At 47.1% G+C, this 22,244-nt stretch overlaps 1 non-coding gene across 1 annotated transcript; it reads right to left on the reverse strand.

The window, feature by feature from the left end:
- Positions 1 to 21,553: 21,553 nt before the first annotated feature.
- trnat-agu (transfer RNA threonine (anticodon AGU)) lies at positions 21,554 to 21,627 on the reverse strand. Its single transcript has one exon. It is a non-coding gene; the product is annotated as a tRNA-Thr (tRNA).
- Positions 21,628 to 22,244: the final 617 nt, after the last annotated feature.

Below are 22,244 nucleotides of genomic sequence, written 5' to 3' on the forward strand. Positions count from 1 at the left end.
AATTATGACCAATCTAACAGTATCAATAAAAAGGTAGTTTGACGCCTAGGACTGTTAAAAGATCTGAACATTGTTTTAATTAAATAAGGATTATGGAATGATACATGTTGACATTTGCTATTTAGTTTTTAATTTTGTCCTGCATTGCACCACTTATTACAATTTGGCCCCGAGCCCTTTATTTCCAATCACTGGGGCACCTCTGAGAATATGTTGGGGCCCGGATCATTTGTGTTGGACCCTTCATGTTGAGGTTGTAACTCATGAATAAGTGGAAAAACATGAGAGAGAAACTGTAAATAATGCTTGGCTAGATTAGAAACATAATAAAAACTGCTAGCGGAGCCTAAATTACTGCTGCTATCTACGTAATGCTTGTTTTTAATGGGGTTTAGTCTGAAGGCAAGAGATTCTGCCCTGCCAGCCACAGCGACGCTTTGAGAAACGTTACAGGGCAGCAGATGACTCTTCCGAGCCATCCTGGTCGCTGCTCCACCCCCTCTGCTGATCCACGGAGGGCTGCAGACTACGACATGCCTCCTCCGATACATGTGGAGTCTCCAGCTGCTTCTTTTCACCTGACAGTGAGCAGTTTCACCAGGGGGACTTAGCACATGGGAGGATCACGCTTTTCCTCCCAGTTCCCCCTCCCCCCCGAACAGGTGCCCCGAGGAGGTGCTCGTGCAGCGACCAGGACACATACCCACATTCGGCTTCCCACCTGCAGACACAGCCAATTGTGTCTGTAGGAACGCCCGACCCAGCCGGAGGTAACACGGGGATTTGAACCAGCGATCTACGTGTTGGTAGTCAATGGAATAGACCGCTACACTACCCGGACACCCCCTAGAATTCACATTTTTAAACTTTCCATTTAACAGTTAATTAGCTGATGGTTGATTGCTTACTTATTGTAGATCTTTCATGATCCCTTATGATCCTCTCACAAGATGAGAAAGGGATGCATTAGTGATACAATGTAACGCAACTTTACTGTCCACTACGGCGGGAATTTGAATAATGTTCAAGCCAAGCCTGTTTTCCCTGTTCTCTTGCTATGTTATTATGGATCTCTGTCATGTGTCTGTATCATTAGCTGTTGTCCCAGACTTTAAATGGCTGAGAGTCATTTCTGTCTTGCCAAATATATGTGTGTGTGTGTGTGTGTGTACACACACACACACAAGCCTGTTTCATTTATATATATATATTACATATATGTTCCGCTCCTCATTTGATATATTCCGCTCCTCATCTGTTGAGCACTCTTACCAACACCATTGATGGTTTCCAGCCAAAAAACGAAAACGCTAGATACTATGTCTACAGGATGTTGCAATGAAACCTTTGATGTAGAGAAAGAGCTCAACACTTCAGGAGCAAAGATATATTTTTTATAGCTCAAACTTGTTAAATGGCACAATAAGCCTGTTTCGTGCTCAGTGCACTCATCAGCTGCCTACATGGTTACAGTAAACGTCCTTATTTATACCGGTTGCCTACGTTCTATGTGCAGTGTTTAATTTCAGGGTAGGGGAATTTATATATATATATATATATATATGTGTGTGTGTGTGTGTGTGTGTGTGTGTGTGTGTGTGTGTGTGTGTGATGACTTGATTGACTGATATATACACTCACCGGCCACTTTATTAGGCACACCTGTCCAACTGCTCGTTAACGCAAATTTCTAATCAGCCAATCACATGGCAGCAACTCAATGCATTTAGGCATGTAGACATGGTCAAGACGATCTGCTGCAGTTCAAACCGAGCATCAGAATGGGGAAGACAGGTGATTTAAGTGACTTTGAACGTGGCATGGTTGTTGGTGCCAGACGGGCTGGTCTGAGTATTTCAGAAACTGCTGATCTACTGGGATTTTCACGCACAACCATCTCTAGGGTTTACAGAGAATGGTCCGAAAAAGAGAAAATATCCAGTGAGCGGCAGTTCTGTGGGCGAAAATGCCTTGTTGATGCCAGAGGTCAGAGGAGAATGGCCAGACTGGTTCGAGCTGACAGAAAGGCAACAGTAACTCAAATAACCACTCATTACAACCGAGGTATGCAGAAGAGCATCTCTGAACGCACAACACGTCGAACCTTGAGGCAGATGGGCTACAGCAGCAGAAGACCACACCGGGTGCCACTCCTGTCAGCTAAGAACAGGAAACTGAGGCTACAATTCGCACAGGCTCACCAAAATTGGACAATAGAAGATTGGAAAAACGTTGTCTGGTCTGATGAGTCTCGATTTCTGCTGCGACATTCGGATGGTAGGGTCAGAATTTGGCATCAGCAACATGAAAGCATGGATCCATCCTGCCTTGTATCAACGGTTCAGGCTGGTGGTGGTGGTGTAATGGTGTGGGGGATATTTTCTTGGCACACTTTGGGCCACTTAGTACCAATTGAGCATCGTGTCAACGCCACAGCCTACCTGAGTATTGTTGCTGACCATGTCCATCCATTTATGACCACAGTGTTCCCATCTTCTGATGGCTACTTCCAGCAGGATAACGCGCCATTTCATAAAGCTCGAATCATCTCAGACTGGTTTCTTGAACATGACAATGAGTTCACTGTACTCAAATGGCCTCCACAGTCACCAGATCTTAATCCAATAGAGCACCTTTGGGATGTGGTGGACCGGGAGATTCGCATCATGGATGTGCAGCCGACAAATCTGCAGCAACTGCGTGATGCTGTCATGTCAATATGGACCAAACTCTCTGAGGAATGTTTCCAGTACCTTGTTGAATCTATGCCACGAAGGATTAAGGCAGTTCTGAAGGCAAAAGGGGGTCCAACCCGGTACTAGCAAGGTGTACCTAATAAAGTGGCCAGTGAGTGTATATATATCAGTCAATCAAGTTGCATTTTATATAGCGCTTTTCTAGCTGCAACAGCATATATATATATATATATATATATATATATATATATATATATATGAGCAGCTGATGAGTGCACGATGCATGACACAGGCTTACTGCTTTAAATTAAAACTTGTTTTCCTGCATCTGTATTGATATATATATATATATAAACATATATACACACACGTATGTATATATATACACGTATACACACACACACGTACATATATATATATATATACACACGTATACACACACGTATATATATATATATATATATATATATATATATATATATATATATATATATATATATATATGTGTGTTTGTCGTCTCTGCAGTCAGCTGCTCCCATTTTCGACCCTCTGGGATTCTTCACCCCTTTCACCATCACAATAAAATGCCTGTTCCAGGAAATGTGGGAAAAGCTGCGGGTGCTACGAATGACAAGGGTGGTGTTTGGAGCTTCTTCAAGCCCATTCTTAGTCACACACCCACCTATGGTTGCTGAAAAAACAGACACTGTCATTTCCTCAGTAATTGCCCAAGCAGAGCAGATGAGGCCAGACAGCGACAACACTGTGCTGCTGCAAACTGCCAAGGCATGGGTGGGAGCTCCCGCTGGCAGGAAAATGGTCTGCTGCTTGCTGGATGGAGGCAGTCAGGGAGGCTTTGTGCATTAAAATGCAGTGAAGGCACTGAAACTGCCTGTCATTAGACAAGGGACTTTCAACCTCCACACATTTGGCTCCCCTGCTCCAACAACGGTGAAGCGCCACATAGCTCAGCTCAGCTTGGAGAATGTCGGGGATAAACAGCAGAGTATTTAAATAGGGGAAGTTGTGACCCCCCCAGGTGTGCTCAGCCGTGATGAAGGTGCCTGGTGAGCATATACAGAAAGAGATAAAGAGGAGAGGTCTTCAACTCACAGACTTCCCTGGAGATGACAAACCTGAACTTTCGGTGCTAACTGGCTCAGATTGCTACCGGAAAATAGTATCCGGCCGTGTAGAGAGACTGACAGAGAGCCTTGTGGCACTAGAGAGCACGTTTGGATGGGCAGCGCAGGGCCCCATAGCGGTGTCCAGCATGACAGAGACAACTTGTATGCAGATTCAGCTCAGCGAGCATGCACAGATTGACAAGCAGCTGCACGCATTTTGGGAGCTTGAGTCACTGGGAATCACAGCTGAAAAAGTCTGCGCGCCCCAAGGATGCAGAAGCTCTACAGCGGATTGAGGAAGCCACCATCTACAATGAAGGGCATTACCAAGTAGAGCTACCATGGTGCCAAGATCATCCTACACTTCTGGATAACATATACATATATATATATATATAAAATCCAGTGAGTCAAGTAAATCCTTTATGAGCCAGTACAAGCCTGTTTCATGCCATAAGCACTCATCAGCTGTCAATAAAGCTACTCGTGAAAGAACATACCATATACTTCCTCGTCATGCACATTACGTGCACAACGTCCAATGGGGAAGGGAGAGGTGCAACATTCAAAACTTCAAAAACACATGATCACGAACAGCCCAATTTTTGTTTGGGGGGGGGTGGTATTTGTCTATTGTCATGATTTATTTGTAATTAAAAAATAGGTGCTTATATCTATGTCTGCAACTGCTGGTCAGTTCATTCCTGTTATTCAATGTGGACATTTCTGGTTTGCAGATGATAAAATATTGTTCAGTGAGACATAGATTGCACATTTTACTGCTGGTTGAATATGCTTTGCTGTTTGAGAGGATTTTCCAAGCGGTTGAATAATTAATATTTCTGTCCACCAATGACCAAATTGTGTAACGGCTTAAAGACGTTACACTCTTTAAACGGTGGTTTCTAAAGCTACACATGTGAGCATTAAACCTCTTTTTGAATGTTCCCTCTGTTAGACTGACATATGTCTCAATTTTGCCATTGTCATCTCTCATCACTGCAGCTTGGTAGATGACTCCTTTCGTCTGGCATTTTCCCTCGAGGGGGCAGGAGTCATTCACACGGCAGTTGCAGTTGGGGGAGTCCGGTTGTGATGAAGGTGTCATTGATTTGTTGATGACTCTTCTGTTGTGGGACGATATTATTTGTTGAATGTCAGGCATGCAGCTGTAACTAATTTTGACGGCATTCCTCTTGAATATCTTCCTTGGTTGATGGTTCGGGGTAAAGCACTGATCTAAAAGTTAAAAAACTGCTTACTGATGTTTGTGGCCGCGGTGTCACTGTAGGGTGGGTTGTACCGGGTGATGCTTCGTTTTCTGCTACGTTTGTCGATTTGCTGGCAGTCCGTGTGTAATGGTGGGTTGTATTTGAGCTTAAAATTGTAGCCGCTCTTTTGTAATGCATCTCGGTATGGGGGTGCAGCTTCATCGAAGATGGACTCACTAGATGATACGTTGGAGAGTCTTCTATTAATGCTTTCTGGGATGTTCTTCAAGATGGAGGGTGGGCGGTTGCTTTCTCTATGGACATACCGCAGTGTGTTGTTGGGCTTCATGTACGGCTTGTATGTGCCGTTCCTAAGGTCCATTGAGATGTCCAGAAAGTCAGTTTGTTTTTTTGATTGCTTCAATTGTGATTTAGATTTATTGACAGCTGATGATTGCTACGGCATGAAACAGGCTTGTACTGTCTCATAAAGAATTTACTCGACTCACCGGATTGTTTTGATCCTTATTTGTTGAGTGTTTCTTTTAACAAAGTTATATACACACACACACATACATACATACTATATATGTATGTAAATATGCAAAGTCACTTTAGCTATAAAATGATCGCATATGTGCAAAATTGTGTGACGTGTAACACGGCTGAATGATCTTAGTAATGAACCAACAAAAATAGATACCTCACAAAACTCAGAACTTACTTGAACCACCGTTATTCTTATTTAATGTGAAAAAGTGATTTACACTTCCCCAGAAATGTTATGTTACACCATTTAAAGTCTGTCTAAGTTTTGGCAGTCACGCACCAATGCCAGCCTTATAACTGCCTGGCCCCTGCGGGCCCCTTCCCACTGGCTCTCGGCTAAGTGAGGTGGTTTTAATGATGGCAGAACATATAGGAGAGCGGTGAGAGGGAGAGAAAGGGAGCGATGGGAGCAAGAGAGAGAGAGGCAGAGACAGAATAAGAATTTGGCAGGGTCAGGGAAGGAGAGAAAAGTTCGAGACAAGGGTGAGAACAATTTTGCTTGAGGAGTGACATGGGAAGAAGAGGAAAAAAGAGATGGAGTGAGAGTGAGAAAGAGAAGGGGACAGTTGGATGTTGTTGTTGAAATGTCAATTAGAAACCATGAAGCAGTAAAACATGTGTGCAGGAGGAGTTAGTCAAAAGGTGAGGTTGAGGGCTTGGCGAGTTGCCCGAGGGAAGAGATGGAGACAGAGCTGACAGCTGTTGGGTTTGGCTACTGCTGCTATCTTCTTTCTACTCCTTTGACTTTGAACAGAAAAAAAAGATTTCAGTGACTTTATTTCACTCTGAGCAGGTGTGTGTCAGTCACCTGTATCCATTCATTCTGCAGCAACTTGACAGTTTATGTAGGAGCAGTCGGGTGCAAACGAGGGCGGCCCTTGCAAATCCTTACACGATAATTGGAAACTCCTTATGCGATAACTGGTGTGATGCTTCTGTGGTGCCCAGCAGTGTTCTATGCAGATCAATTGCACCAGCAGAACTGCACAAAAAACAGCTGTGTTTTGGTTGCTGGCTCCTTTATTGATGCTCCACGGTCATGATAATTTGAAAGTAGTGGGCGTCAAACCAGGTTGATGCACCCATTTTGGCCATTTAAAACATTTGGTGTGCATCCAATGCATTTCTGCCTTCATCACAAGAACAGCTGACAATAAGCTAACAGTACTAGCCGATGTTCTGATATATTGGGCTAATCTGAGTGGTTTCTGCCAAGGACAGCAGTCTCTCCTGGCTTATCTCACAGGGAACATTAACTAAACTACCAAAGCTGGTGTTATCATGGGGTTGAATGTGTGGGTGCAGTCACTGAGGTTGTCAAGCAGACACTTCTCTTTAACTAATATTTCACCGATTTGTCTGTGAAACCTTGAGAAGGTTTAACAGTGCATTACAGCAGTCTTTACATGCCTCACAGAACCCTAACAGCTCTCTCAAGTCTCGCCCAATGTTTTCGTACATAGTAGACAAGACCGGGTAGAGTTTGGCCACTGTTGAAAACAAAAAACAAAAAAAGATAATTTTCAGAGCCACTCAGAAAAAAAAAAAAAAACATTCATATACAACTAATTTGCAGGTCCTAAAATACCATGTTCTGTCACATGCATATGATGCATGTCAACGTAAACATATCAATGAATGAGGACATTGGTCTACTGATTTAAACTCAATGCCGATTAACAATCGACCTCTAACAACAAACCCATATCTAAACTTAACCATCTCTAATGTTAATACCTAAATGTAGCCATTTCTAACGTAACAGCTAAACTTACTTGACTATCTCCAATGTAAAATACCTAAACATAACCACCTCTAAACTTCTTGAGAAACATCTTGAGAAAGCCACCCTGGGGCATGATGTTTGCTGATGACATCATGCTGCTAAACGTGGACAAGGAAAGGTTGGAGAGAGACCTTGAAGATTGGAGAGAAGTGCTAGAGATCAGAGGACTAAAGCTCAGCAGAACAAATACTGAGTACCTGTGTATAAATAAGCAAGTACAAAGTCCAGCATTGACCTTAGGAGGAGAAGATGTCCCAGAAGTTACTGAATTCAAGTACTTAGGATCGATAATAGAGACAGAAAGCGGTGGTGAGAAGGAAGTCAAGAAAAGGACACAATCTGGGTGGAATTCATGGAGAAAGGTAGCTGGAGTATTTTGTGACAAAAGAATGCCGTTGGGGGTAAAGGGCAAAGAACACAAATCAATTGTCTCGCCTGCCATGCTCGATGGTATGGAAGCAGTGACAACAACAGAGAGGCTAGAATCTGCATTACAGGTAGCAGAGATGTACATGCTGTGTTGGTCCTTGGGATTGACTAGAAAAGACCGGAAGAAAAATGAAGAAGTGAGAGCTAAGTTCAAGATCAGAGGAATGGATGAGAAGTTGAGACAGACAAGACTGAGATGGTTTGGACATGTACAGAGAGGAGGAATAGACTATATGAGACAGAGGCTATTGAACATGGAAATACCTGGCAAAACAAAAAAGAGGAAGACCAAGGAAGAGATGGAGAGACCAGATAGAGGACATAAGGAGAGTTGGACTGCAGGAGAGGGATACTCAGACAGAAAGCTATGGAGGGCAAAAATCCGGTGTGGCGACCCCTGAGAAACAGGGAACAAGTGGAAAGAAGAACAATCTCTAAACTTCTCACTAAGGTTAACCTTTTCTATGCTAATAATACCAAAGCAGATGATCTGATTGGATGTCCTCATCTGCCCTCATTCATTGATGTTTTGAGATGCATTGTATGCATATGAGGGAAAGTGGTTTGATGTGTTGCCATGAAGGCTTGTGAGGCCATACTTATTCTCGTTATGAAGTGGCATAGTCACATGTGGCCCCAACAGACTAACTGCCATGGCCTGGATGCATGTGACAGAACGTTGGCAGTCAACATATTTTGGGACCTGCAAATAAGTTGTACACACCTTTTCTCAGAGGAAAAAAATATTCTCATTAGGGATCAAATAACAAATGCAATGCAGCAGCGGTTCTCAATAAAGTCCTTACATACCAACAGTACTGCTGATTTATGACTCTGCCAGGTAGTATATTTCTTTTACCTGTTGTGTCACCTATTGTGTCTGGCATCAGTATTAGAGGCCACTAGAGACTGGAGTTGAGAACCATTGCTATAAAGAATACTGTGTCAAATATATTGCTCACATCTTCTTCAGCAACACAATGACTCAGTGACCCAGCACAAATATATATATAGGCTGTACCCAATCATACCGAGTTTCTGTCATCATCCCGTAAATGAGGTCTTTGATCCCAGAAACAGGAAATGACTTCACAATATACATATAGAGGAGTTAGAAAAGACAATTATGATGGAAAACCCTGGCAAATGGCAGCACGGTGGCCAAGTGGTTAGCACTGTCACCTCACAGCAAGAAGGACCTGGATTTGAACCTCAGGGTTGTCCAACCTTGGGGGTCATCCCCAGGTGGTCCTCTGTGTGGAGTTTGCATGTTATCCCTGTGTCTGCGATGGGTTTTCTCCGAGTGCTCTGCCCCCTACCCCTCAAAAAGACATGTACGTTAGGGTTAATACTCCTGTCTGTGCCCCTGAGCAAGGCACGGCAGGATGAACTGTTGGTCCCCGGGTGCTGCATGGCAGCTGCCCACTGTTCCTAGCTACACAGCTCAGATGGGTTAAATGCAGAGCAGCGTTTCCCCATGGGGATTAATAAAGTATACCATAATCAAAAAAAAAAAAAAAGCAGAAAAAAACCTAGTAATTAAACCATTATTTGCAAGGATATTGACGTCATTTGGAGATATTTCAGGGAGGATAATATGAAAGAAAGCACTGATAGCGCAGTTCCTCATTCAGATAAAATGTCTTCAGATAGTAAACCCAACATCCCTCCTATCTCAGTAATTGTCTCTTTTTATTACACGCAATAAAGCAACCTAACTACAAAAAGCACACGTGCAACATACATGAATGTGTGTGTGTAAATATTACTTAATATGCTATCTAATGCTAATCTAGTCTTATATGCTTATCTAATGCTGTGCCACCATCAAACAAGACTATGATTATATTTCTCTCAAACATACGACATGCTATCACTGTACCTAGGTACTATCGGCTAACCACTGAAACCAGTTTCAAACCCAAAATAAATATCGGCCATTATACAGCTAGCACTTAGTATAACACTTAGTACACATGCCACTACTAGCTAAGTGTGTCTGAGGGGGAAGTGTTTTTCCTAGAGTTTGCTTTTCTTTCCAGATACTTGGCTTTGGGCTACCTCACGCAGTCCACATGTACATGTAGATTCATTGCACAGAAGACTTTAATTGTCACAAGGTGCAATTACAACTGAGAATGTGTCTGTAGTAAACTGACCCCCCTGCCTGGGGGGTGTCAGTCTTCCCAACTTGAGACTTCAGTCCCCACACTAATTCAGATGAGCTGGATATAAGGTATGAATGAATGAGCACATTTTATTTTTAACTACGGGAGCTCACTGCAGCTGTCTGCAGCCAGGGCGGATCCTGTCTTGCATGGGTGTTTTCTATCATGTTTCACCAGCCATTTTTTTTCCCATTTCACATTTTATTTAAACTGCTCTCCTTCTTTATATGTGTTTATTTATTCTAATTATGCAAAGTAGTGGCAACCAAAACAAAGCAAAAAAAAAAACCAAACTTGAAAACACAAGCGAAGGCAACATGTCAATGGGGTGACTAACAGAAATGAACAGTATGTGTGTTTGGCAGCCCGGTGTGCAAAACAAGACCAAAAAAAAAAAGTGACAATAGCAGCATTAACAGTTATGACAGTAATGATGAATGAATTGGGCAACCAGGGTATAGCTGCAAGTTACTGAGGTTTGGGGGCATGTTGTGAACTTCTTTATGATACAAAGCATGATTTCTCTACGTGCATTACACAGCGACCAAAGCAGCAGCCGTCTGTTTTCTCCCGAGACACGGTAATGCAGAGACTGCACTGTAAAATCAAACAGTTTCACTTAACCACATGTTTGTGTGGAAACCTTTTACATCAAATGATTCAAGTAAAGAAATGTAAACTTCTTGTGTGTTAGCTGATCTGTCCATCCACCACACATAATCTGTCCACTGCCGGTCTGATGTAGAGAACACTTAGGGGGAATAAAGTGTCATGGCATTGTGGTCCATCCATCCATTATCCAAACCGTTTATCTGCTCTCAGGGTCACGGGGATGCTGGAGCCTACTCCAGCATTCATTGGGCGGCAGGCGGGGAGACACCCTGGACAGGCTGCCAGGCCATCACAGGGCGACACACACACACATTCACACCTAGGGACAATTTAGTACGGTCGATTCATCTGACCTACATGTATTTGGACTGTGGCAGGAAACGGGAGCACCCAGAAAAAACCCATGCAGACACAGGGAGAACATGCAAACTCCAAACAGAGGACGACCCGGGGCGACCCCGGGGCTCAAATCCAGGACCTTCTTGCTGTGAGGCGACCACGCTTACCACTGCACCACCGTGCCGCCGCCCCATTGTGGTCCAGCATTAGCAAAATAACAGAAATCATCCTGACATGGCACCCCCTGCAGGCCAAAAAATCCCATATTTTAAACAAGTACAACTTTCTAACCACTGCAGCCAGAGTCTTAAAATGTGTTGCACGTGTATGTTTTTTCCATCTGAAACGTTTTGCCTTTTGGAGCACTGACTCAACAGATGTACAGAAGATCTTCTCTGAGCTGTATACTCCAAACCTGGAGGACATCCGGACGCACAAGGACTCACATAAAGTCATGCTTTATGATCAAAAGAGCTGGCTCAACTTATGGGTTTAAGTCAAAGATAATTCATAAAATTTATTTTATGTTGCTCAGATTCAGAATACTTAAAATTATTTTGTATAGGAAACAATTTAACAACTTTACTTCATCATTTTCAGTCAGCGGCATTTAATGTAACAATAGTAAACTCAAATCATTTAATGGTCTCGATATTTAACTATGTCTCTACTAGTTTTTCTAACATTCCCCCTTTTCTTTCTTTCTTTCTTAATCTTCACTGCATTGGTGTGACTGAAGAGTACACTTTGGAGGCAATTTATGTCAAAATGTACACGGACACCTCAACATATCGCAATTTCTATAGAACAAAATCCCCCTACATATTGTCATGCATCTTTTATTGCGTTGTAAAGATGAGTTACTTGGGGAACAGAAGAGGACACACAATGAATGAAACTGTTCAATTTTATCCTGTCCTCTCAAACTACAGTATGCCTGTGAGCACTCACTCGAGAGATATTTAATTCACTTGATCCATTAAGACCCTTTATTTTTTTTCCCGAAACACGAGCAAGCATTGCCGGCAGATGATTTATGTGAATAGTAACTTCATATGTAGCGCAGACAGTGAGGCCATTCACCATCAAAAGGGAGTCGATGCTGGGAAGGCAACAGCTGGGTCTCTGTCAGGTACAATCTTTTTATCCTCGGGAAGGTGGTTTTTCTCCTTATAATAACGCCGTGTCTACAGGGAATTACATAAGACCTACGGGTTCTCTGACGTGAATTGCTTAAACGCTTCTTTCCCTCTCCACAGTGGATTCTGTTCACTCCCACTGTCATATACTTGGCTCTCACCTGACTAGTGAGCTGCCCCATTGTTTCGCTCTGTTAGAATGAGTTGGTTCCCAGATTGTGTGTGCATGTGTGTGTGTGTGTGTGACTGTGTGTATGTGTGAGAATACATGACAGAGCTTGTGTGCACCTAGGTGTGTGAGATTGCTTGCTCACCCGTCTGTGTGTAATTGAGGAACGGGTTTTACCATTGTTGAAGTCTACTAAAATGAACAGCCCTGGCGTCTAGCTGCAGCCCAAGAGACCCATCTCAGCCCTGTGTGTGTGTGTGCGTGTGTGTGTGTGTGTGTGCGTGTGTTTTGTGCGTAAATTTCAGCTCAGTTTGGTCCAGTATTAAGCTGTCCAGCCAGGCAGAGGAAGATATTTTGCACTCCACACCACTGGCATATGGGAAGCATTTTGTGATGTTTTTCCTCCCTGACGCCCGTCTCTATTGCAATGAAAAACTCACACGGGGCATGCTTTAAACAATACAGCTATTCTTGAATGAGAGGGAAAATGTCACTCACCGTTACAACGTTGTTCTTCGGAGGATGTAACGCTGTTCAGGCTTTCTGGCGAGAAACGTGCTCTGGTCTTCATTTTCTCTTGCCTCCATGCAAATACACAAATAAAATGAAAACACGTGAGCATAACTGTGTACCTTGCATAGTCAGTCTGCGATTTTAATAAAAACAGCTAACCATAGTGTTTTTTTTGGGGTCCAGACATACCAGTTTACTCGCTGGTTCTATCCGCAGGGCCTACTGGGAGATGCTGATGTAGTGGGAGGCAACCAGACGCAGCCAGACTTGCTAGTGCCTCTTTCTACCGTTCATTAATTTGCCCTGACAAACCTTTTATTCGGTTTTGATCCAAATATTGGCTTCTTATAAGAGTTTTACACCCTCTGTGTGTTTATCTCCCTGGGTTTCCGGGTGAAATACGATACAGACGTGCCAACATTAATGTAAACCTGCAACGCGGAACGTTTGTCTCCCCCTACTGGCAGGGAGTGCAATTACACAAACACGGTCGGCTCGTGTTCAGAAATAGTTACCAAAACAGTTAAAAAAATTTTAAAAAATCCACAGCTCCAAGACAATAATTCATTATTTAGTTAGAGTAAATGTAATAGCTGCATAGCCTACTCCAAGTATTTTACAAATACCAACCTGTCCAAGGGCAGTAACGCCACATCCGCGTCTGCCCTCAGTCCTTTCTTCTTTCAGCGGATCTCCAACGACGAAAAGCCGCACCAGCGGTTATCCATGTTTGTTTTCGCCGTCGGTCGCTTTCTTTTTTCCACTTTAAAGCTTCCTCTGAATGCCGTGGGTCTGTTCCCTGGAGCGTCAGACACGTTTCCTGGGTTTTTCCGCCATGGCTTCCGCCATACTTCTAGCCTACTCGCGCGATATTTTCCAGTAGCGCTCCGGGAACTCTGAGTCTGATTGGTTAAGGCCAGGATTAGGGCGGGGTTTAGTCAACGCGTCGTCCCACGGAAATATGATTCTTTTTTTAACTTCTATTTACAACAAACAGGTACACAACTGTCACACAGAGAGAGGGGGGAAAAACAAACAAACAAACAAATTTGTACAGACAAGGGGGGAGTTCAAAGTCCACTCGTTTTAAGTCCTCTCAGAGTTCAAATAAAACTTACTTTCTTTAAAATGTAACCGGCTATTTTCTTGCCCGGTGCGGGATTCGAGACCGGGTGTACTGCACCACAAGGCGACGTCACCAACCACTCGGCTAAAGGGTCAGACCCGTTAGCTAGGGGCTAACGTGTCTTATTACTAGTCTACAGTAGTCACCCTCTCCCGGGCGCGCTTTGTTATTCCCGCGCTCCGAAGAGATTTCTGAGGATCTGCGCACTTCCGGATCCCACCGCTGCCACCAATGTAACCGGTTATTTTTTCGCCCGGCGCGGGATTCGATACGTGGTGTACTGCACCACAAGGCGACATCACCAACCGCTCGGCTAAAGGGTCAGACCCGTTAACTTGGGACTAACGTGTCTTATTAGTAGTTTACAAAAATATCAAAAGTCTTTATGGCTTTTTTTGTTTTTCACGTTTTCAGTTAAGGCGCCATACCGCTGGAGTTCAACCACAAGTCTGGCATGGGCGACCGTTGCTGGCTGACGCAAAACGCGTCACTACCGGTGCTCCGGCGTGGGAAAGTCGCCACAGACGGCTCAATTAAAAACTCCAGTATAATGCGAAACACTAAGACGTGTACCTGTGGCGGTAATAGGCTTAATTGGCATTGTGCGAACTCGTTTGGCCAAGGGCTTGAATGTGACGGACTTTCATTTATATGTAAAAACCTCACGGTCTATCTTTAATGTTTAATCCAAGCAATTGAGGGATTTTTTTGGGGGGTCTTGTCTTGTCTGGTATGTGTGAAGCAGTGACGTAGATTAAGCGAAAAACACACGCATGCACATGCACTCACGCGCGGTATTTGTCTCCGCCAGTTAGCGAGGGCAGACTCCACAAACACCACCACCAACCTGTTTGTTCTGCGCTCCCCTCTTTTCTCACGCATTGTTTACTCGCGCTCTTTTCGGCGCATCTAACTGTTTTCTCTCTCACCCACTCATACACACATAAACACGTGTTGCAGGCTTGGTCTGAATTAGCCCTAGCATAGCAATCGACCGTCTGATCTGCACAACTCAAAGCAGAGCAAGGGAAGTCGTAAAGGGCCGCAGGCTAATTTCACTGTGACCTTAAGATATGTGTGAGCCAGCTCCCCTTACCAGTCCACACACAGTGGGGGATGCACACAGCTGTCGAATTAAAACCACTCTCAACAGTTTTCTGTTTGTTTTAGACATTGCACAAGTATACTTTTTTTATATTTCACCAGTTTAACACCCATCATATATACTTGGCCCCATCATATATCACAAATTCGCTGACAGAAAGAAAATGCTGCCCGCCAGATAGTATTTCTGTGTGGTTAAGACAGTCAGCGAACACACTTGTGATACCAAGAAGGCATTCGCCCATTCCCTTATTTCCTATTCCCGTCCTCCAGTACTCCATGCCCTGCAGATGTTCACTCTAGCCCTGCATACCTGCTTGTAGTTATTCAACGAATCAGCACTTCATTATGTCAGATTTTGGCTTAACTGGAATAATTAAGTACTTTAATACGAACCGCCGAGTAAGCACAAGCAGGTCTACAACGGAATCCTGTAGGACAGGGGCGCCTTGAGGGTTGTATTGTCTGACTGTGTTGTCTTTATGCATGCTCGATGATCCAGGTATACGGAAATCACGGAAAGTTGAATCAGTTCATCCGGACACAACGTTTATTGAGAGAAATGTTTCATCACTTATCTAAATGATCTCTGCAGTCTAAACTGACTGCAGGTATCCCCACCCTTATAAACAACACAGTTACATAACGACCCAAACCAACGATCAGTTTCATATGCAAATTGCCGTTACCATTAACTAGAGTTACGATGGCCATGTGTACTATTCACAGAGGAATTGGGAATGTTGCAATCACAGCACTGTAAGATGGTGACAGGATGTACTCTTAGGCCCTTCCCCTCAGTTCAGGGATGGTTGTTCCCTCTTCACATAGATGGCCTCTTTGACTCCCCCGTTCAAACCAGCGTTCCTCCCTATCAAGGGTGTGCACATCCTCATCCTTGAAAGAGTGGCCGCTGGCCTGTAGATGGTGTAGACTGTGGAGTGCTGGCCTGTAGATGGTGTAGACTGTGGAGTCCTGGTCTGTAGATGGTGTAGACTGTGGAGTCCTGGTCTGTAGATGGTGTAGACTGTGGAGTCCTGGTCTGTAAATGGTGTAGACTGTGGAGTCCTGGCATGTAGATGGTGTAAATTGTGGAGTCCTGGTCTGATGTGTTAGATCTCCTGTGTTGTGCCGTCCTCTTGGCCAGCGTCTGTTTGGTTTCCCCGATGTACAAGTCACGCCAATTCTCTTGGCACTTAACAGCGTACTGTGGAGTTAGAAAACAACGAGACAGGAGACGTGAGAGTAGACGTAGTCGAGGTAGTTTACTAGCTCCAACTTTACATGTCATATATTTGACAACGACACTGAACTCTCTGGACCGGAAGCGGAAGTGCATTCTCTCTTAGGTGAATGTCTCTAGTTATATAGATGTGGGTCACCACACAGGCCCCCCCAGAATTCACCTACACAAAACAATGCAAAACAGCAAAAGCGCAACTCATGAACATAAAAATAGACTCTACAACAGAACAGTCAATGACATAGTGCAAAGTCACGGGGAAAACAAGTGACGAGTCGGGGGGTGGACCCTGCGGCCATAACGGCTGCGCTTCACAGGAGGGGAAACAGATGGGGCCGAAACCCGGGCCATAGGCGGGGCCGAAGCAGGAACAGAGGCAGGTGCCGGGGCCGACCTAGGAGGGCGTCCCCGCCGCGGGGGTAGGGCCAATTGCATTGGCTCCCCAATGTCCAAGTGAGCAGGCTTGAGACGGTCTATAGCGACCCGCTCCGGCCTGCCCCCCATGTCCACCACAAAGTTCTTATCCCCCGCCTCCAGGACGCGGAAGGGCCCGTCGTATGGGGGCTGCAGCGGGGACCGATGGCTGTCGTGCCTAATGAAGACGTACCTCGCCGATGGCAGATCCTTGGGGACGTAGGACCGGGGGAGGCAGTGTTGAGACATCGGAACGGGAGTGAAGGCACCGGCAGCGCTCCGGGACGCACTGAGGTGAGAGGCGGCCGACCAGGGAGTCGTAGCATCCGGAAGAAACTCCCCCGGAACTCGCAGGGGCTGGCCATACACCAGCTCAGCGGAGGAGGTCTGGAGGTCTTCCTTCGGGGCCGAACGCAGGCCGAGCATGACCCATGGGAGCCGGTCCATCCAGTCGCAGCCAGTGAGGCTTGCCCGCAGAGCGGCTTTCATGTCCCGATGGAACCGCTCACAAAGTCCGTTGCTCTGCGGGTTGTACGCCGTAGTGCGGTGGATCTTCATCCCCAGGTGCTCAGCGACCGCCGTCCAGAGCTCCGAGGTAAACTGGGAGCCCCGGTCGCTCGTGATGTCACCCGGTGTGCCGAAACGGGCCACCCAGCAGCCGATGAACGCCCGTGCTACCTCTGCTGCCGTCGTGGAGGACAAGGGAATAGCCTCTGGCCACCTGGTGGCCCTGTCCACAATAGTGAGGAGGAACGTATAACCACGGGAGGGGGGCAGGGGACCCACCAGGTCAACATTGACGTGGTCAAACCGCCTCTCTGGAACCACAAACGGCGCCAAAGGGGCCTTGGTATGGCGGTGCACCTTGGCGCGTTGGCACGCCACACAAGAGCCGGCCCAGGCTCTAACATCCTTACGGAGCCCAGGCCAAACAAACTTGACGCTCACCAATTTGGTCGAGGCCTTCACTCCCGGGTGGGAAAGGCCGTGGACGGTGTCGAAAACTCGGCGCCGCCAGGAAGTAGGCACCAGGGGGCGCGGTTGACCGGTGGAGATGTCACAGAGGAGGGTGGTGTTGGCCGCGTCGAACGTCATGTCCTCCAGCCGTAGCGCCGTAGGGGTCGACCGGTAGTCTTGAACGGTCGCGTCCTTGGCTTGGTCCGCTGCCATAGCGGCGTAGTCGAGTCCCAAGTGAACGGCGTTAACAACCGCCCGTGAAAGGCAGTCGGCGACGGAGTTATCCTTGCCCGACACGTGTTGTATGTCCGTGGTAAACTCGGAAACCGCCGCGAGATGACGCTGCTGACGCCCAGACCACGGTTCTGAGGTTTTGGCCATACAGAACGTCAGCGGTTTGTGGTCCACGAAAGCGGTGAACTGTCGGCCCTCCAATAGGAACCTAAAGTGTCTGGTTGCGAGGAAGAGACCCAGTAGTTCCCTATCAAAGGTGCTGTATTTGCGCTCGCTCTCACGGAGTTGTTTACTGAAGAACGCCAACGGCTGCCAGCCCCCCCCCCCACCCACTGCTCACACACGGCCCCCACGGCGTAGTCGGAGGCATCCGTTGTAAGGGCTATGGGGGCGGCAGGCGACGGGTGAGCTAGCAGCGCAGCGTTGGCCAGCGCGGTCTTGGCGGCCACAAAAGCCTCGTCCATCCCCGAAGACCAGTGCAGCTCGTCCTTAGACTTCTTACCCCGCAGGGCCTCATACAGGGGACGCATGATGTGGGCGGCACGGGGCAGGAAACGGTTATAAAAGTTCACCATGCCCAGGAATTCCTGCAGCGACTGTACAGTGCGGGGGCGGGGGAACATGGTGACAGCCTCAACCCTGGCAGGGAGGGGAACGGCCCCCTGTGGAGTGATGTGGTGCCCGAGGAAGGTGATGGACGACTCCCCGAACTGACACTTAGCTGGGTTGATGATGAGGCCGTGTTCGCTGAGCCTGTCAAACAGCTGTCTGAGGTGCGTCATGTGTTCCTCCGCCGACGCGCTGGCCACGAGGATGTCGTCTAAGTACACAAACAAAAATGGCATGTCACGGAGCACAGAATCCATAAGGCGCTGAAACGTCTGCGCCGCCCCTTTAAGGCCGAAAGGCATACGTAAAAACTCAAAGAGCCCAAAGGGTGTGATGACAGCCGTTTTTGGGACATCCAGTGGGTGGACCGGCACTTGGTGATACCCCCGCACTAAGTCGATTTTGGAATAGATGGCAGCGCCCGCCAGGTGGGTAGAGAAATCTTGTATGTGCGGTATGGGGTACCGGTCGGGGGTCGTGGCATTGTTTAGGCGACGGTAGTCCCCGCACGGGCGCCAACCCCCGTTGGCCTTAGTAACCATGTGAAGAGGGGAAGCCCACGGGCTGTCAGAACGGCGGACAATGCCGAGGCGCTCCATAGTCGAAAACTCCTCCCTGGCTATTGCGAGCTTGGCCGAGTCGAGGCGTCGGGCCCGGGCGTAAACTGGGGGCCCCACTGTGGTGATATGATGTTCCACGCCGTGCTTGGCCACCGCCGAGGAGAAGGTGGGTGTGGTCAGCTCGGGGAAATTTGCGAGCAGGCGTTGGTATGGATCCCCGGTGGAGAGTGTGTTAGCGAGGCACAGCGCTCCAGCGCCCCCAAGCGTGCAGGGGTATGACGCAAAAGAGACGGCATCAATCACGCGACAGTTTTTAACATCCACCAGCAGGTTGAAAGCACAGAGGAAATCCGCACCTAGGAGCGGGGTGGATACAGCAGCCATCACAAAGTCCCAGCCGAAACGTCGGCCGCCAAAACACACGTCCACATGTCTGATACCGTACGTCCGAATGGACGTGCCGTTGGCGGCGTCCATCTGGGGGCCGTGACTGTCGGTCATCGTGTCCACAGCTTGTGCTGGTAGTATGCTGCGTTGAGCGCCAGAGTCAACCAGCAGCCGCCGGCGCGACAAGGAGTCTCTGATGAACAACAGCTTGCAGTCACGGCCGGCGCCCATAGCCGTTAACAAGCGCCGGCCTTGGCGTTTCCCTGAACCCTGTAACTGCAGGGTTTGCGACACCGTTTTGCTTTTGCCCCAAACCTGGCATGGTAATAACAGAGCCCGTCGTCAGGTTGGCGGCGGGCTGTCACCGCAGCCGCGGTGTCCATATAGTCGTACACAGGTGGTGGTGGGGCGGTCTGGTGGGGTAGCAGGGCATGCACAAACTGTTGCCGGTTGGCCAGGAAAACCCTGTCTGCTTCAGCAGCCAGAGAACGGTAGTCCTTGGAGGCGGCGAGAGGAGAACTGGCCAGTGCTGTGCGTACAGGTGCGGGGAGCTGCCTCAGAAAAATGTGTGTGAAAAGAAAGGCCGGATCAGCCGATCCCAGCACAGACAGCATTTTTTCCATTAAATCAGACGGTTTGCCGTCGCCGAGGCCATTCGGGGACAGTAAACGGTCTGCCTTCTCCAGCTCCGACAGTTCAAATAGTTTCAGGAGGAATGTCTTTATAGCATTGTACTTGCCAGCAGCTGGCGGAGCTTCCAACAGTGTCATTGCTCGCGCCGTTGTCGATGCGTCTAACGCCGCCACTACGTGGAAGTACTGCGTTGCATCCTGCGTTATCCCTCTCAGCTGGAACTGGGCTTCCACATGTTGAAACCACGGCCGTGGATTATGCTGCCAAAAGTCGGGTAGCTTCACAGTAGCGGTGTAAATGCTAGCGTTAGCAATAGCCATGTTGTTAGCACCGGCGTCGTCGTTGTCAAACATACTCGTATTAGTTGTTCGATCACGTCGGGGTCACCAATGTGGAGTTAGAAAACAACGAGACAGGAGACGTGAGAGTAGACGTAGTCGAGGTAGTTTACTAGCTCCAACTTTACATGTCATATATTTGACAACGACACTGAACTCTCTGGACCGGAAGCGGAAGTGCATTCTCTCTTAGGTGAATGTCTCTAGTTATATAGATGTGGGTCACCACAGTACACTATATTGCTCTGCTTGTGCCGGGGGACCTGATCCTTGGGGTGGACCAGATTCTGGTGCAGTGTATTTTGGGGCTTGAAAGCAACTCAGACGCGATGTTTGGAAAATTCACATTTCAACTATTCCAAACTTCCACCACATACGGAATCACCACTGGTTTACACTTAGGCAGCTGTTGTCCTCCTCTCCTCGATCAGCTGGTGCACTGTTTGGGCGTCTTCCTGGCTTTGACCAATGCCCAGTTAGGATCACCACACTTAACCAGGACCTGTTTAATGTGGGGTTTCTCCTCTTCCCCGGCCGCTGTGTCGGTGGGGACGTTGTCAGCTCGGTAGTACAGCATCCTGATGAGAGTCAAACCTTCAGTACTGATCAGTATGTGTTGGTTTATGGTAAACACCAACAATCAAATGTCCCCCATCACCAACTGCAGTTTCACAGTGTAAGAAGACTAACCTGTCATGTTTCACCTCCTCCCTGGTGAACCTGATGTGGTTGTCCACAGAGTTAATGTGATCGGTGAAATGTGATACCTCCCGAGATTTAATTTAACCCAGGTGTCGTCCACAAATCTGAACCAGTGGCTAGGTGGTGTCTCTGGATATGACGTCAGAGCCTCTTTTCCACTTCCTCCACATACAAGTTGGCCACTACAGGTGAGACCGGGGAACCCATAGCACACCCATGCCTCTGCCTATAGTACCGCCCCCTGTATGTGAAGTAGGTGGACTGAAGGACACAGCTTCGGGAGCAGACACACTTGGTCAGCGTTAAGGGTGGGGCTATTGCTAAAGGTGGGGTCGTTTTCTAATTCCATACGGACCACCTGCACTGCTTCACCTACAGGGGTGCACGTGAAGCAAGACGTAACACTAGGAGCTTTCTGAGATGCACTTTACTGTTCCAGGAGTGCAGTCCAGCATTTACTTAGAAAGGATTCACAGGCGAAGCTACCTACCACGCCCTCGAACTGAAAAGGCACCACTGGGATTCGAACCCAGGATCTCCTGTTTACTAGACAGGCGCTTTAACCAACTAAGCCATGGCGCCTGTATAGTGCACATTTGATAGCTGATATGAAGGAGGCGTTGAGCAGGGCACACTGCTCTTGTTCAGTACACAATCTGGAGACATACTCAAATGCACAAAAGTGCGAACACAAATATAGTGAAACACTGAGCAGTTTATTGGGGCTAGTTCACTTTACAGATCCAAGACCGGAACTTCTTAGGCACTCGGTTTTGTCCGCATGAAATCACATTTTGTAATAAAGTGTGGAGTTAGAAAACAACGAGACAGGAGACGTGAGAGTAGACGTAGTCGAGGTAGTTTACTAGCCCCAACTTTGCATGTCATACGTTCGACAACGACACTGAACTGTGTACCGGAAGCGGAAGTGCATTATCTGACCCCTCGCCTCTTCCCTTAAAGGTACACTGTCCTCTTAGGTGAATGTCTCTAGTTATATAGATGTGGGTCACCACACAGCCCCCCCCCCGAATTCACCTTCACAAAACAATGCAAAACAGCAAAAGCGCAAGTCATGAACATAACAATAGACTCTACAACAGAACAGTCAATGACATAGTGCAAAGTCACGGGGAAAACAAGTGACGAGTCGGGGGGCGGACCCTGCGGCCATAACGGCTGCGCTTCACAGGAGGGGA

This window comes from Lampris incognitus, chromosome 2 (assembly GCF_029633865.1).
Source record: "Lampris incognitus isolate fLamInc1 chromosome 2, fLamInc1.hap2, whole genome shotgun sequence".
NCBI classification, from domain to species: Eukaryota; Metazoa; Chordata; class Actinopteri; order Lampriformes; family Lampridae; genus Lampris; species Lampris incognitus.